This window comes from Aegilops tauschii, chromosome 5 (genome assembly GCF_002575655.3).
Source record: "Aegilops tauschii subsp. strangulata cultivar AL8/78 chromosome 5, Aet v6.0, whole genome shotgun sequence".
NCBI classification, from domain to species: domain Eukaryota; kingdom Viridiplantae; phylum Streptophyta; class Magnoliopsida; order Poales; family Poaceae; genus Aegilops; species Aegilops tauschii.
In genome coordinates, this window is record NC_053039.3 from 470,102,730 (window position 1) to 470,121,123 (window position 18,394).

Here is an 18,394-nt window from a genome sequence, read left to right on the forward strand (position 1 = left end):
CAGAAATAAGTAGAGACCGGGCCGGACACGTTTATGAGCCGGCCTCGGAACCCTGTAAACCGACGGGCGTCAACCCATGTATATAAGGGGACGACCCGGCGGCGGTTTGAGGACAATAGACAACAACTCGAGACTCAGGCAAAGCGTATTCGCTCCCTGGTCATCGAAACCCTAACAATTCCACAACAACTGGATTAGGCCTTTACCTTCACCGCAAGGGGCCGAACCAGTATAAACTCTTTTGTGTCCCTTGTCCGCATTAACCCCTTTAAGCTAACCCATCGCGATGGCTCCACGACTAAGTCCTTTCTCTAGGACATCCGCCGTGACAAAACCACGACAGTTGGCGCCCACCGTGGGGCTATCGCACGATGGTTTCGAGTTCTTAGAGGGCAGCTTCAAAGGACTCAAGGGTTACGCTGTGGGCCGGATGACCAAGAGTCGTCGCGGCAAGCTCTACATCGATGACACAGGCTGGGGCCCCTAGGCTGGCTCAATCGAGTACGGGTACCGGGTCCCCTTCGGCGGCATACACGTTTTCATTGGCAAGATCAGCGAACCGGGCCCTGAGCTGGACATCTGCACCGACATCGTCGAAACGGCTCAGCAAGCGAGATCTGCCCGGGTTAAGCTTATCGTGAAGCGTGCCTTCGTGGGAGTCATCCACGGAGTGGAATCTGAGGATAGATCGGAATCTGGTGGTGAAACCGTCGTTTATTCCGACGACGAGTCATCGACCGGAGAGACCGTGTCATTGTACCAGTTGCAAGATGGACGGATCGGGGGCTGTTCCGATGGCGACAGCATTCTGGACCCCTTTGATCCGCCAAACCGGGTCACGATCTTCATGGTCGGTACACAGCCGGCGCTCCACTCTTCGACAGCAGCGGCGATGATTTCCGGATCAGTAGCAGCGTCAGCGGCCGGGGCAGGAGGCCCCGTGCGACCGCCAGCTCAGGTTTTATCTGATTTGTTCAACCTTGGCAACATTGATGGCCGAGGTTAACCCATCCAACCGGGATGAGCATAATGCGGAAATTGCAAAGGTGAAAGATCAGATAACTCAGGCCAAGGCCGACCTGGCAACTGAGGATGCCAGGATGACTGCGGAATGAGCCGCATTGGATGCACAAGCTTACCGGCTTATGTTGGATCAGAGTGTGTCAAATGATGTCATGAGGAGAAGATACCGGTCTCACCTGCCGCCGGTTTATGAGGCCAGGAACCTCTTTAATACCCCAGGAGCAGGGACCAGTAATCCGCCGGTGGTAAACTGGGCAGAAGCACCTGAAACGGGAGCACCGATTCAGCCGCGTCCAACAGATCCGCCCCGTCAGAGCAACGTTCCGTCGCAGCACGTCCCAACGCCGCCGGGTCACTATTCTAACCCGATGGATAATATTGTCGCTGCCGCTTCACGACTGGCGGCTCTCCCGATCGAAGGCGAGTCCCTAGTAGCGGTCGAGACACGATGGGCTAGGGAGCTCCTTCAGACAGCCTTAACTCAGCAGCAGGCTTATTCATATAGTCCAGAAAGGATCCATTCTACTCCCCGCCCAAGCTGGAGCTACAACTGGCGTATTGATGAACCGGCCGTGTCGAGCAGTGCGCGAAATCGTGATCCGCCCCGTGGCCATAACCCGACGGGTGGCGGTGGTGATGCTCAGGAGGTGGTGGATCGCGCTAGAGCACGTCGAGAGGCCGAGTTAGTGGCACAGCATGAGGCCCGCCAACTTACTCTGGTTCGTCCAACCACGTCGGTGGAACCAGGGGTTACTTCCAGCTATTTGGGAGTGCCGTGTCTCGTCCCAGCGCTGCACAACGTGCGCCTGCCCAAAGATTTCAAAGGCCCACGTAAAGTGCCGAATTATACCGCTGATTTATCCCCCGAGTCATGGGTTGAAAGCTATGAGATGGAAATGGAGCTGCTGGATGTGGACGATGCGACATGCGCTAAATACTTTACCATGATGCTGGAAGGAACGACTCGCACTTGGTTGAAAAACCTGCTAGCTAACTCCATTGGGTCATGGGCCGAATTGAGGGCCCGGTTTATTCAGAATTTCAAAGACACGTGTAAGCAGCCCATGTCGATTGTGGATTTGGCTGCCTGTGTTCAGGAGGAAGGAGAATCAACAACCCATTGGGTGCGTCGGGTGTCGCAAATCTTGCATTCATCAGACCGCATCAACGCTGACACAGCAGTTTTGACGTTGGAGGGCAATTGTCGGTTTACCCCCCTGAAGTTGAAATTGGGACGACTCAAACACCACTGTAATGACATGGGGACTCTTATGGCTACTCTGGTGAAGTATGCCGACTCTGATAGTACCAAGGATCCCGAGTCTGACGATGACAATACAGGGAAGGGAAAGAAGAGCGGCAATACCAAGGGGCAGCAGCATAACCCGGCGGGTCATGGAAACAACGGTAAGCGTAAAGAGGATAACAGTTTGGATTTTGTGGCTAATACCAACGTGCAGGACAAGGGCCAGCGGCGTAAGGGTAAACCACCCCGGTGTAGTGGAGGAACAAGTCCTCACCCGGAGCGCCTGTCTTATCTGTTAAACCAGCCTTGCCCAAAGCACGGGTCACAGGACAAACCGGCCACGTACCTCTGGCAGGGTTGTTATATCATGCAGGAGTTCAAAAATTCTGATTTTTTCGGTATGATCATGGACCGGGTGGCGGTTCAGGCCCTGGATCTCATGGGCCGGGTTATGGTGGAGGTAGTTCCGGTTCAGGTTTTCACGGTAATCAGAGCGGACATAAAAATCAAGGCAATCAGGGCAACCAAGGTGGTTATAATCACCAAGGAAATCAGCAGCAGCAGCAGTCGGGTTACCAGAGCAACCCGAAGCAGTTGAATAGCGGGCAGTATCATGTCTTCACCACTAGCCTGGACCAGCGCGATCAGAAACTTCATAAAAGGGCAGTGAATTCCATTGAACCGGCAGTGCCCCGTTATTTACGCTGGTCTGAACAGCCCATTGTGTGGAGTCGACAGGATCATCCACCCCGGGTTGATAATCCGGGTCATCTGGCGTTGGTGGTGGCACCACAGGTGGGAGGTTATAAGTTCACCAAAGTACTCATTGATGGGGGGAGTAGTATCAACATCCTCTACTATGAAACTTTCTATCGCATGGGGTTAACAGATAAAAATCTTAAACCGCCCAACACGGTCTTCCATGGTGTGGTGCCTGGTAAATCGGCATATCTAGTTGGTAAGATAGCTCTGGAGGTTGCTTTTGGTGACGAGCATGATTCAAGATCAGAGACGTTGACCTTCGAGGTGGTGAAAATCAAGAGCCCATATCATGCCCTGTTTGGACGGCCGGCTTATGCTAAGTTTATGGCAAGGCCCTGTTATGTCTATCTACAACTCAAGATGCCGGGTCATAAGGGGACTATCACAGTGCACGGGAACTGCAAGATCGCTTTGGAATGTGAAGAAGGTGATGCGATATACGCTGAATCGGTTTGTGCAACAGAGGAGTTGAAGTTCTACAAGGACAATGTTGACCCGGCGGATATGACTTCTTTGAAAAAGCCGACTACAGAGCATGAACCGGCCTTGAAGTTTAAAACGGCTGATGAGACTAAACTTGTTGATTTCGTTCCTCGCGATTCATCCAAGCAGTTTAGCATCAGCGCTAACTTGGATCCAAAATAGGAAAGCGCGCTCATCGAGTTCATCCGTGAGAACCGGGACATCTTTTCGTTGAAGCCTTCTGACATGCCAGGTGTACCGAGGGAACTCGCTGAGCACACACTTAATGCTGATCCCAGTTTCTTCACCGGTTCAATGAAGAAAGACGCAAGGCTATTGGTGAAGAGGTAGCCAGGCTCTTGGCGGCTAGGTTTATCATCGAAGTGTTCATCCTGAGTGGTTGGCTAATCCGGTGCTGGTACTTAAGAAGAACGGCACTTGGCGTATGTGTGTGGACTACACAGATCTCAACAAGGCCTGTCCAGCAGACCCTTTTGCCCTCCCTCGTATTGACCAAATCATTGATACTACTGAAGGTTGTGAGCGTTTGAGCTTTTTGGATGCATATTCTAGTTACCATCAGATCATAATGGCAGTTAAGGACCAGGAGAAGACAGCCTTCATAACTCCCTTTGGAGCCTTATGCTATGTGTCTATGCCCTTTGGGCTCAAGAGTGCCTAGGCGACTTATCAACGGTGTGTGCAGAATTGTCTTCATGATCAGATCGGCCGCAATGTTCATGCCTATGTGGATGATATTATGGTGAAATCCAGAAAGGAAGAGAAGTTGATAGATGACTTGAAGGAGACCTTTGATAATCTCCGGGTTTATAAAATGATGCTTAATCCGGTCAAGTGTGTCTTTGGTGTACCGGCAGGCAAGCTCTTGGGTTTTCTGGTATCTAACAGAGGCATCGAAGCTAATCCAGAGAAAATCAAGGCTATAACTTCTTTGGCTAAACTGTAACACCCCGGATGTAACTTTCCATATTTGTAACTCCGACTCTTGCCATTTTCGGCTATGTGCTATGATATTCCCTCCGTGGTCGGGTTTTGTCTTTCGTTTTGCATTTTGTCATGTTATGCATTTCATATCATGTCATCATGTGCATTGCATTTGCATACGTGTTCGTCTCATGCATCCGAGCATTTTCCCCGTTGTCCGTTTTCCAATCCGGCGCTCCTATCTCCTCCGGTGCACCCCTCTTGTTTTCTTTCGTGTGCGGGTGTCAAACTATCTCGGAATGGACCGAGGCTTGTCAAGTGGCCTTAATATAACACCCGGAGACCACCGGTCAAGTTTCGTTCCATTTGGAGGTCGTTTGGTACTCCAACGGTTAACCGGGCATCCGCAAAGTCCATTTGAGTGTCCAGCAAAACCCCTCTCAAAACCAGCCCAAAACCCACCAAACTCTCTTCCATGCTCTAGGTCGTTCGATCACGATCGTGTGGGCGAAAACCGCACCTCATTTGGACTCTCCTAGCCCCCTCTACCTATAAATATGTGACCCTCCCGAAAAACGAATGCAGTCTAACCCTAACCCGCTCCTCGCGCCGCGCCGGACACGTCCGCCGCCGGCCGGACACAACCGCGCCGCCCACTGCAGCCATTCCCGTGCCGCCACGTCACTGGGCCGCCGCCCGTACGTCCGCGCCGTCGCGGCCCGCCGAAGCCCGGGGCCGGCCCCCTCGGCCCACGGCGCTCCTTCCCCGTGCCCGACGCCGCCTCCCCGCAGCGCGCCGCCACCCTTGCGCCTCGCCGGCGCCACCACGGCCGCCCGCCGCCCGCCGAGCTCGCCGGGCTCCTCGCCACCGACCCTCGCCCGCGGGCCCCGCCGCCTTCCTCGCCGGCCGGCGACCCCGCCGCTGACCTCCTCCTCTCCTCTGGTCGCCGCCTCCTCTTCCTCCATCGCCGGCGGCAGCCCGAGCCCGAGCTCGAGGAGTTCCTCAATCCAGATCCGGAGCACAGTACGAGCGTTGACTTTCCTCGACCCTAATTTCTCCAAGTCATAAATTTTCACAGCATCTTGCCATGTTCGTGATGCCATAACTCCTTGCATGTAGCTCCGATTCGCGCGTGTAATATGTCAAATTGTTCGTCTCGCGATGCTCTACATTTTGTTCAATTGCACCATGTTCATTATAGGTCATCTTGATGCCCAAATATCTGTTGGAAGAGGGCTAGTTGCTGTTATTCTCTGGTTCTTATCAGAACTTGGAGATTTGTCATTTTTGTATCATTTAATCTGTGCATCTTATGGGCATGAGCTCTACATATGTTTTGAAGTATGCCATGCCATATTTCCAGTGGTGTAGTCCATGTATTTTTGTGATCTCTGTGGTGGCTAGCACAAGCATGCAAAGTAGGCTCCGTAATGTTTCTGATTACAGGGACTTGGTGATTTCTCTAAGTCTTTGCCTGCTGTTATTTTGTTGCCACGTAAACTTGATGCTACAGAGAGATCCATGCATAGTTTGGAGATGTTAATTAAGGATGTTTTGTAGATATAGTTGTACTTGATCCATTCCTGCCTTTGTTTGCAATTATGGAGTGCCATAGCATGACTCAATCTTGCTCTACTTTTGCTATAAAATATTTCTGGCAGATTCTTAACATAATATGCAATTTTGCCAAGCTTATTGTAGTTGATCCATACATGCTATGCTTTTGTTCTTGCCATGGTTAGCTTCATAAACATGCTATATTGCTGTAGGTGTGTTTGGTGTGTCATGAATTGCTCTGTAGTGAGTGCATCAAACTCACAAAGAGGCCTTCATATTATTATTTCTGCCATGCTCTGTTTTCTGCCAAGTCTGAAACCTGATAACGAAACTTGCTATGTTTACATGCTTGCCATCATATCTTCTGGTCCTTTTTGGCTTATGGTCAGTAAGGGACTTTTGTCATATGCATTTATTAGAACACTTTCATGACTTGCTTAGCTATGTTAAGTTCCTATAGCATGTTGATTTCGTGCTCTGAACATTGCTACCTGATGCTGTTTTCTGCCATGTCCAGTTGTTCACTAAGTCTAAGAACCTGTTATCTTTTGCTCTTTTGCCATGCTTGTTTGAGCTTGATATGTTGTGAACTAGCCGTAGATCAGTGTTCATCTTTTGTCAAGCATCTCCTGTAGTTTACTTCCATGTGCTTTTTTGCTATGTTGGAGTGTTGTAGCGTTGTTGCTTGTTGCATTTTAAGTGCTATCATGCTGTTAATCGCAGATTCGTGTTATTCTTGTTTTGCTTGCCATTTGCAAACCGTGGTTTCCGGTGATCCTTATATCGATTTCGACCAAAATCATCTCATCTTTCTAGTGGCATGCTTAGTTTGCCAAGTTACTGCCTTGTTCATCATTTTCCTTCCGGAGCACGCATATGCATCGCATGTCATATCTTGCATATCATACATGTCTTGCATCATGTTGCTTGTGCATTTCTCGTGGTTGATTGTGGTTCTGTTTGTTTGTGTTCTTGTCTTGGGTAGAGCCGGGAGACAAGTTCGTGAACGAGGAACCTGTTGAGTACGCTTACGAGGATCAAGCTTTCGACAACTCTGAGAACCTTGCAGGCAAGATGACCACCCCTCGAAATCACTTCTATCTTTGCTTTGCTAGTTGTTCGCTCTATTGCCATGCTCCACTACCTATCACATGCTATATCATGCCTCCCATATTGCCATGTCAGCCTCTAACCATCCTTTCCTAGCAAACCGTTGTTTGGCTAAGTTACCGCTTTTGCTCAGCCCTTCTTATAGCGTTGCTAGTTGCAGGTGAAGTTGAAGTTGGTTCCATGTCGGAACATGGATATGTTGGGATATCACAATATATCTTATTTAATTAATGCATCTATATATATTTGGTAAAGAGTGGAAGGCTCGGCCTTATGTCTGGTGTTTTGTTCCACTCTTGCCGCCTTAGTTACTGTTATACCGGGATTATGTTCCTTGAGTTTGCGTTCCTTACGCGGTCGGGTGATTTATGGGACCCCCTTGACAGTTCGCCTTGTGGAACGGTCGTTTGCCGGTGACCTTTGTCCGCTGTAGGACGAGTGACTGGCGCATCCTCCGAAGAACCGGAAGCGAAGCGCTATGCCGGGGCGAGGGGACGGGAAAAGAAACTGCTCCGAAGAATAAAACTCCTCCAGCAAGGCCCAACTTTGGTTTTACCATTTGCCGCCTAAGCCTTTTCCCCCGGGTTTTCGCGAGCCCGAGGGTCATCTTTCTTTAAACCCCCGGGCCAGTGTTCCTCTGAGTGCTGGTCCAAACTAGAGCCACTTGCAGCGCCACCTTGGGGAAACTCGAGGATTGGTTTTAGCTGTACGTAGTGTTCATCCGGTGTGCCCTGAGAACGAGATATGTGCAGCTCCTATCGGGATTTGTCAGCACATTCGGGCGGCTTTGCTGGTCTTGTTTTACCATTGTCGAGATGTCTTGTAAACCGGGATTCCGAGACTGATCGGGTCTTTCCGGGAGAAGGTTTATCCTTCGTTGACCGTGAGAGCTTATGATGGGCTAAGTTGGGACACCCCTGCAGGGTATAATCTTTCGAAAGTCGTGCCCGCGGTTATGAGGTAGATGGGAATTTGTTAATGTCCGGTTGTAGAGAACTTGTCACTTGACCCAATTAAAATACATCAACTGCGTGTGTAGCCGTGATGGTCTCTTCTCGGCGGAGTCCGGGAAGTGAACACGGTCTGAGTTATGTATGACGTAAGTAGGTGTTCAGGATCACTTCTTGGTCATTGCTAGATGACGACCGCTCCGTTGCTTCTCTTCTCGCTCTCTCTTGCGTATGTTAGCCACCATTATGCTTATTGCCGCTGCAGCTCCACCTCATTACACCTCCCTTTTCCTATGAGCTTAAATAGTCTTGATCTCGCGGGTGTGAGATTGCTGAGTCCCCGTGACTCACAGATTCTACCAAAACAGTTGCAGATGCCGACGATGCCAGTGCCGATGATGGGGTCGATCTCAAGTGGGAGTTCGACGAGGAACGTGGTCATTACTATGTGTCTTTTCCCGATGATCAGTAGTGGAGCCCAGTTGGGACGATCGGGGATCTAGCATTTGGGGTTGTCTTATTTTCATCTGGATTTTGGCCGTAGCCGGTCTATATGTTTGTATTTTGGATGATGTATGATATTTATTCATGTATTGTGTGAAGTGGCGATTGTAAGCCAACTCTTTATCCCTTTCTTGTTCATTACATGGGATTGTGTGAAGATGACCCTTCTTGCGACAAAATCACTATGCGGTTATGCCTCTAAGTCGTGCCTCGACACGTGGGAGATATAGCCGCATCGTGGGCGTTACATAAACCAAAGTGTATTATTGATGTTCAATGCCTGGCAGGCCGGATTGCCGCGTTGAGCCGGTTTATCAGTCGCCTTGGGGAGAAGGCCATCCCTTTATATCAGATGCTGAAGAAAACGGATAACTTCGTCTGGAGTGACGCCGCCAATGAAGCATTTGAGGACTTAAAGTGGCAGCTGGCTAATCCGACGATTCTTGCTGCTCCTGTTGATAAAGAGCCATTATTGTTATATGTGGCAGCTAACGCCCGGGCTGTTAGCGTGGCTATTGTGGTGGAGCGCAAGGAGGCCGGAAAGGAGTATCCGGTTCAATGGCCGTTTTATTATATCAGTGAGGTACTTATTGAGTCCAAGCAAAGGTACCCGCATTGGCAGAAGCTGGTGTATGGAGTTTTCATGGCAAGCCGGAAGCTTAAGCAATATTGCCAAGGTCATCCCATCACGGCGGTCAGCTCTGCTCCTTTGGGGGATATAATCCAGAACAGGGAAGCAACTGGCCGGATTGCTAAGTGGGCTATTGAGCTTGGGCCTCACGGATTAAAATACATGCCTCAGACGGCGATCAAATCTCAGGCACTTGTGGATTTCATCAATGACTGGACAGAACTACAGGCGCCAGAAGAGAAGCCGAATCATACTTATTGGACTATTCATTTTGATGGGTCCAGGAAATTGGAGGGCTCGAGGGCTGGAGTCGTATTAACTTCCCCACGAGGTGATAAGTTTCGTTATGTTCTCCGTTTAATGTTCCCTTTCACTAACAATGCAGCTGCATATGAGGCTCTACTCCATGGTCTTCGGATGGCTAAAGAGATGAATCTAAGCCGAGTTAAGTGTTTCGGTGACTTGGACCTGGTGGCTCAACAAGTGTCCGGTACTTGGGATTCCAAGGACCCACTCATGGCAGCGTATCGTCGAGAGGTGGATATTGTTGCAGGTCACTTCAAAGGTTATCAGGTTGATCGTGTGGACGGGCAGAAGAGTGAAGCGGCGGACGCTTTAAGCCGCTTGGGTTCCCAGCGTAAACCGGTTCCACCCAATGTTTTCCTGGATGTGCTGCATAATCTGTCCGTCAAGCTCCCTGGTGAAGAGGATTTGGCTGTTCCTGATCCGGAAGCTCAGTTGGCGGCGGCTCTTCATGTTATCCCGGATTGGATGGTTCCATATTTGGCGTATATGAACCGGGGCGAGTTACCAGAAGATGAAACTTTGGCCAGGCAGATAATCCGGCGGTCCAAGTCCATGACCATTATCAATGGAGAGTTACATCATTGCAGTGTGACAGGGGCGTTTCAACACTGTGTGTCTCCTGAAGAAGGCCGCGAAATTTTGCGTGAGATCCACGAAGGAGATTGTGGTCACCACGCCGGTTCAAAATATCTGGTAGCCAAGGCGTTTCGTCACGGTTTCTATTGGTTGACGGCTCATGCTGATGCCGAGGACTTGGTCAAAAGGAGTGATGGATGTCAAAAATTCTCACGACGCGCTCATGTACCGGCTCAGGAATTGAGGATGATTCCAATCACTTTGCCATTTGCAACTTGGGGGCTGGATATGGTTGGGCCCTTTAAGAGATCCAAGGACAAGAAGACCCACCTTTTGGTGGCGGTTGATAAGTTCACGAAGTGGGTGGAGGCAGAGCCAGTCAGTAAGTGTGATGCGGCCACGGCGGTTCAATTCATCAAAAAGGTGATTTTCTGGTTTGGTTTTCCAAAAAACATTATAACAGACAATGGTACCAATCTGTCAAAAGGTGCCATGAAGGAGTTCTGTCAACGTGAGCACATTCGGCTTGACGTATCATCAGTGGCTCACCCCCAGTCCAATGGTCAACCGGAGAGGGCCAATCAAGAGATTTTGAGAGGCATCAAACCACGGCTTATGGTTCCTTTGCAATGGACGCCGGGTTGTTGGGTGGAGGAGTTACCTTTTGTGTTATGGAGCATCAATACCATGCCCAACAGATCCACGGGTTACATGCCTTTCTTCATGGTTTATGGAGCAGAGGCGGTTCTCCCTAGTGACATCCGTCATGACTCGCCCCGTGTGGCAGCGTATGTCGAAGCTGATAATGAGAAGGCATGGCAGGAAGCACTTGACCTATTAGATGAGGAGCGTGACATTGCGGCGGCTCGTTCGGCGATTTACCAGCAGGATCTGCGTCGTTATCACAGCCGCCGGGTTAGAACCAGAACTTTTCAAGAAGGCGATCTGGTGCTCCGGCTCATCCAGGATCAGACTGATATGCACAAGTTATCCCCGCCTTGGGGAGGACCCTTTGTGGTCAGCAAGAATCTGCACAACGGGTCATACTACCTTATAGATGTTCGAGAGCACAAAGACTCATGTAAATCAGAGGAAGAGACTCACCGGCCGTGGAATATTGCTCATCTTCGGCCTTACTATACTTGAGCCACAGGCTCTGCTCATGTACATAGTTATGACAATGTATATATTATGATTAATACAATAAACTAGAGCCTCAGCAAAAGCGGGGTATCTGTTGTTTTTCTTATATCATGTGTGGTTACATGGGGGCTTCTGTTCATAAAGCGGCGTCCGGTTTACCCCTTGATTCAGCTTATTAAAGCTTTATATAAAAATCACTTGGGTGCTTGGTTGCATTTGAACCATAGCTACACCTCTTGATCGGTGCAATGCCACAATATCACTTGGGGGCTTGGTCGTATTCGAACCATAGTCACACCTCTTGATCGGCTCAAAGCCAAATTACTCCGGGGCCAAAGAGAGTGTTGCAAAACAAACAACTCAAACATAGGCACCCACTGAGCACAGCTCAAAATGTTACTTGGGGATTCTTTGCTGTCGCAATGAACAAAGAATCTACACTTGTAATAGGCTATCAAGCCACGGCTTGGAAGCCTAGTGTATACACCTAAAACCCCGGGTTAGCCTGCCTTCTTAAGTAAGTCACTCCGCCCAGGTAAACCTGGTATGACCCGTCGAACTTTGACAAGTTACTCTGATAAGATCCTGAACTTGTCAAGTTAAAATGACGATTGGTTAAGGATTGAGGACCATCTTAAAAGGCTTTGTAAAATGGTTTAACTCAGTGGCCTGGCAACCCATGAAAAGCCTCGAATTTGGGGCCTGGCAGCCCGTGAAAAGCATCAACTACAAGTTTTCATTTGCTTTTTGCCAAGTTTTTCTCTCTTTTGACAAGGCTTATGATGTTTTTTGATAAACCGGTGTTCATCAACCCGGCTAGGCTGTCAACTACAAGTTGTCAGTACGTAATCACTTATAGCCCGGAGTTTTCTTAACCCGGTCTGGTTTCGACTCTAAGTCGCCAACATTGAATAAACTGGTGTTTACCACAACCTGGCACGGTTTTATCATAAACCGGCACCGTATGAAAGGAGTTATCATTACTCAAGATTAGGGTTATCACCCTCATTACAAAGTTGGTCAGCCAACATTATGACTCAAAGTCACAGGTATCAATTGTTTTCATATTTGATCATCTTTTTTACGGCCTTGGTTATACACCTTGGCTATATATCTGGGCATCATGACCCGTCCGGCGGTAAACCGCCAGGGCACTTTCACCTTCTTGTCTGCAGGGATAGCTTGAATAGCTTGCTATGGATTATGAACATCATATGTCCTAAGCATGGCGGATTAGCAAAGTGTCAGGCACAGATAAATATGCACGATGGCATAACAGACCAAGTGTTTTAACTAGCCTATTACAAAGGTGTTTCAGTGCCCAAAAGAATAATTGTTTTTTGATAACAGTTGTAGCACGCTCAAGGCTAAACCGGCTTCCGGATCATGCTTCATCACCAGCTTGACCTGACGGCTGCGGATCATCTTGCACTGGTTCATCCTCTTCGTCTCTACCCAGCGGCTGGAAGTCAATAGTTGTCCAGTCGATCCCGGTTAGGTCTTGGAACATAGCTTCATCGCTTATAAGGGTGGACGGTTCAATGTCAGGGGCATAAGTGTGCTTACGAATTGGCGGGATGAGATTTTGAACCTCAGGAGTTGGTGCGGCCACCCGTTTGTTGTTAACGTCATAACTTGCCTGATAATGTGAAAGATCAGCTTCTTCAGCTAATTGGCAAGCCAGCAGACGTACTTCCCGATTTATTGCTCGGAGGTCATCATTCCCGAATTCTGATCCGTCTTCTTTTAAGCTCGGATAGCCTTTGCTGACATCCTCCGGATCAAGATCAGGTACCCACGCCTTTGCCCGGGTTAGTGCGGTCAGAGCACCAACCCTTGCAGCAGATCTCTTTAGTTATTCTACCCGGGCAGGCAGCATAGACAGCCTTTCTAAGGTATCCTTGATTAACGTTGGGGGCGGTTTATTGTGTGAAGCGGTGCAAATGATTCGTTGAGCGCCGGTATACAACTGCTCTATCAGCGTGTAGGAAGCCTTCAGCTTCTTCTGTACATCAGAGCCCAGATGACTAATGCGAGTTTCTGCATCATTACAAACGTCAGTAAACCGGCAACGCATGGGAAGATATGTTGAAAGTGTAAAGCAAGGATGTTTACCGAACACAGCAACAGTCATGGCATGTATCTGCCGCTTTACGCCAGTCAGCTCATCTACCACCGGTTTAAGAGCTGCTTCTACGTCCTCGGCTCTTTTTCGCAAAGCGGATTTTTCCGTTTCCCAATCCGCCCGCTCCTTGTTGAAGCTCTCTTTCAGTTTCTCCATAGCGTCTAAAGCGCTGGTCAACTCTTCCTTGGCCTTGGAGGTTTCGGCTTGCTGGGATTTGATGTTCTCTTGTAGATCGGCGGTTTGAGCTTCCTTTTTGCTCAGCTCAGCCTGTAACAGATAGAAGTATAATGATTTGGTAATACATGTTTGAAGTACCAAGCACATAACAAGTTATGCACCTGATACTTGGGGGCTAATTCCTATTTGCTTGTTCTTGGAAATTTCTACAAGTCCCAAGCACAATACAAGTATTACTCTTGGCACTTGGGGGCTAATGTATGTTTGCTCAAAGTACTGATCTGGGAAGTCTTTTGAAAAGTCCCGGTTCATCTTTACAGAGTTAAACCGGCCCTTGGGGGCTATACCAGTGAAAGATACAGTATTGCAATTCTACAATACTGGTTCACCTTAAAGAGATAACCCGGTACCTGGTGGCTAAGCATGAAAAGTTAAGTTATTACTAAGTCCCGGTTTAGATTGATATCATAAACCGTCACTTGGGGGCTACTGGAGTTGATATTTGGAATAAAAAAGTGAAACAGATGTAGAGCGGAGTATTAGTTACCTCGTATCGCTCTTTCATCAAGTTTACCAAACCGGCTTCATAGTCGCACCTGGTGTACAGACGGTTCAAGAAGCAGAGTGAATATCTTGAGCATTGAGATGGGCATAGCTTGACAAGTCGGCGTTCCATTTGCCTTTGCCGATAGCAGAAAGCTCGTCTTTGGCACTATGTTTAGATAAAGCGACCGGATTGCCAGGAGTGGTGTGGGTGACGCCGGTAATCAGAACATCATCCTCTTTATCATCAGCAGCCTTCACGGGAGTTGGCAGTTTGTCAGTAGCCTTAGCTGGACTGGCCGATTTATCATCAGGTCGGACCGGGCTGGTCGGTTTGTCAGCATGGCTTGTGGTGTCAATGTCTACTTGTTCAGCACACAAGTCATGATCTTGAGGCGGTGGATCATTAAGCATGGCATCAGCATCGGTTTCTTCCGGATCTGGAGTCTTTTCCGGTTCAACAACCACATTATCGTCAGTCGGTTTATTCAACCGAGCCTTCTTGCTGGGTCTAGGCTTGGCACTGTGAAAAATAAGCATAAAGATCAGTACAGTATGCAAAAATAACACATCAAGGATAAAATCAAGTGTGTAGCTCACCCAGGAGCTGTCTTGAGGGGTGGAAGCTTTGTGGTCGATGACTCGCCAGAAGCTGAGTGGGAAGTGCCCTGATAATTTGAATCAGACGGATTAAGAGGCTGTCGGAAACAACCTGCCTTGGGGCAAAAAGTGTCAAGAGTATGAGAGACCTCTGATCGACGTTTCCGAACCGGAGTGTTCGGTAAACCGACTGAGGTAACTACCTGGCCACTGTGCCAGGTTGTGCGGCGGGCTTCGTGCTGCTGCTTCTTCAAAAGAAAGTTTGGGTCCAAATGAGCAAGGGGGTGAGAAAATTTTACTTTCCGGTTTGCTTGACGGATTGTCTGAGCTGGAAGAGGATCTGAACCGGAGGAAAGAATAATTACCTCTGCATCCTCAGCTTGGCTGCCTTCAGCGTCGTCCTGATAATAGTCATTGTCAATGAGTTGTATGAAAAATGAACCAAGGGAGTCAAGTTCTACCTCTGAGTCCGGATTATCCAAGTCAGCATCAGCATTTGGTTCAGAAGACGCAGTCGTCCTCTTCTTGGCAGGTTTTTTGATAACCTTGGTCTTCGGGCGAAGTGGCTTTGCCGGTTTGTCTTGTGGGTTTGCCGGTTTATCCTGTGGCTTTTTCTTCCAGAACGGATCATCACCCTGGCAAAGATAAACAACATTTTGAGAGAATGTTTTAAAGGATTAAGCTGAAAACAAAGAAGTCATATGATTCTTACAGCTGGCAGTTTGTTGGAGGTGCAGAAAGGACTTAATCCGGTCTGGCCGCAGACGGCCTCCGATTCATTCAACATTTTCTTGACAGCCTCTGTAACTTTAGCCTCTATTAGCTGAATATTGATATGTCGTTGAGGATCGGTCAAGCTCCCTGTGTATTCACACATCAAACCGGGGCGCCGGCTTAAGGGCAGAATGCTCCAGTTTATCCAACAACGAGCAAAGTCAACACCTGTTAAACCGTTCGCCATGAAGGCTCTAAGCTTTGATAGTTGTGGGGCATAGTTGGCCCTTTCCTTTGCAGTTAACCTCTGAGGAAAGGGATGTGTATTGCTAAGACGGTGGGGGCGGTAACCCGGCAAAGGGTTTTCGTCAGTTGGAGATGTGTCTTTGCAATAAAACCAAGTCTGGTTCCACTCCTTGGGGTGACTGCGAAGCTTGGCATGAGGGAAGCTGACTTCCTTCCTTTTCTGAACCGTCATTCCGCCAAGTTCAGTATTGGGTCCATCTGTGAACTCTGTGCAACGGTTTAAGTGGAAGAAATCCCTAAACAATTCAACTGTGGGTTCCTCTTGAAGACAAGCCTCACAAAAGACTCGGAAATGGAAGATGTTGGACACAGAGTTTGGACCGATGTCGTGAGGGTGAAGCTGGAAACGGGCAAGCACATCTCGGAAGAATTTTGAACCGGGAGGGCTAAAACCTCGACCCAGATGGTCAACAAAAACGACTACTTCTCCGTCTTTGGTTTCAGGAGGATTTTCCGTACCAGGGGCCCTCCAGTGAATGACCTCTTTCTTGGCTAAAGTGCCAGTTGCGGCGCATCTGTTTAACTGATCTTCAGTGACCCGAGAAGGAACCCAGTTGCATTCATAGACTTGCTTGGCCATTTCAATGGGAAGCTGAAACATGATTACTGCCGGTTTAGGATTCACAAGGGATAACTATAAAGTGGTGCAAGGATATATGCATGTTGTTAAACCGGATTCTGACAATGGAAAAGGTGCAAAGATAAAAGCATCGGCGGTTCAACAGGGGACTAATGGTACCTACCAGATCATCAATTTTCTATGAGATTAAACCGCCTAAACTGGTACTGAAGATATAGATCTAAGATCTGTAAGTGAAGGAAAAACAAGTTTCACAGCCTGGCATAGTAATTTCAGATCTGTCGTGCGTTGGAAAATCAAAATATATTCTGACCTAATTTCAAGTGCTCGAACAGTTCAGCAAGTTCAGATGAGTTTTGTATAAAGCAGATGCCCTAATGAGGAAAAAGGAGTTTAAACTACAAGGGCACTGAAAAATATCAGATCTAACTCGCCATTGGTACTACTGAAGAGGAACAAGGAAGAACGTCTCCAGGAACTTCAAAGAACTCCGATGAGTACAAACCCTAATGGTAAGATCTAGTGTGGAAGGAGAGAAGGCTTACCAATGACAGAGGAACAGCGGAGAGACGCCGCGGCTTTCTGGTACCAACAGGTTGATGCAGCGGCCGTTGTTGAGGCAGATGCGAAGAACGACGGCGGCGGCAGAGCTCGAAGGTTCGGTCGGCGCGACGAAGAAGACGATGCGAAGAGGCATGGGGAAAAAAATGAAAAGGACCCCCTGGCCCTATTTATAAAGGCAAAGGGATAAGTGACAGGCGCGAAAATCAAGGAGCCCAAAATTTAGATATGAGGCGGAGTTGTCGCCTCGATTGTCGGAGGCTCATTAATAAAGGTGGGTTATGTGCAGTTTTTAATAATAGATGACGTCATGGCGAGTTATCATGGTCCTGGAAACTGACGTCACGGCGGTTTACAAGACTTATGTGAAGATGCCAAAGAAGAAATTTTCTCAAAGTGTTGGAGATTGACATGAACCAGTTCAAATCAATCTGGGGCCTAATGTTGGGGATATTACTGCTGGGCATAAACCGGCCAGGAAAGGTCGGGTTATCCCTATAGTGAGTTAGTATGTTTGAAGCCCATGAAGACAAAGATGATGACGCTTTATGAAGGCCCAGGGCCCAAAGGCGGATTAAGGCCTGTAGTCATAAACCGACCTTGATATGTAAGCTTGTATTATAAGGCAGAAATAAGTAGAAACCGGGCTGGACACGTTTATGAGCCGGCCTCGGAACCCTGTAAACCGACGGGCGTCAACCCATGTATATAAGGGGACGACCCGGCGGTGGTTTGAGGACAACAGACAACAACTCGAGACTCAGGCAAAGCGTATTCGATCCCTGGTCATCGAAACCCTAGCAATTCCACAACAACTGGATTAGGCCTTTACCTTCATGGCAAGGGGCCGAACCAGTATAAACTCTTTTGCGTCCCTTGTCCGCTTTAACCCCTTTAAGCTAACCCGTCGCGATGGCTCCACGACTAAGTCCTTTCTCTAGGACATCTGCCGTGAAAAAACCACGACAGAAGGCCTGTGAAAAGGAACCTGAAAAGGAAAAAAGGAAACAATGAAAGTAAATATGTCCGGGAGCGGTCAAGCCGTATTGTGGATCATAGGGTAGGTATGCCTCCGTCTCTCCCCATGGAATTTTGAGTGCGTAGTTATGTACGCGCGGTACCAATGCCACCACTTGATCGGGACTGTGACGGAGACCGAATTGCTAGTCGAGCTCCTGATGAGCCAAGCTGTCCTGCTGCAGAATTGTCCGGACCCTCTTAACGGTGTCTGGGGGCTTGGCAGCCGAATTAAGGTTCTGCTTGAGAAGGCCACTCTGTACTTCTGTTGCTAAGGCATCGGTGTGCCCTTCTGTACGGAGGGAGCGTTCCGTGTTTCCATTAACTGTTATGACGCCGCGTGGACTGGGCATCTTGAGCTTGAGGTAAGCATAATGTGGGACCGCATTGAATCGAGCGAATGCGGTTCGTCCGAGCAGTGTGTGGTAGCCGCTGCGAAAAGGGACGATATCAAAGATTAATTCCTTGCTTCGGAAGTTGTCCGGAGATCCGAAGACAACCTCTAGCGTAATTGAGCCCGTACAACGGGCCCTCTACGCCCGGTATGACTCCTTTA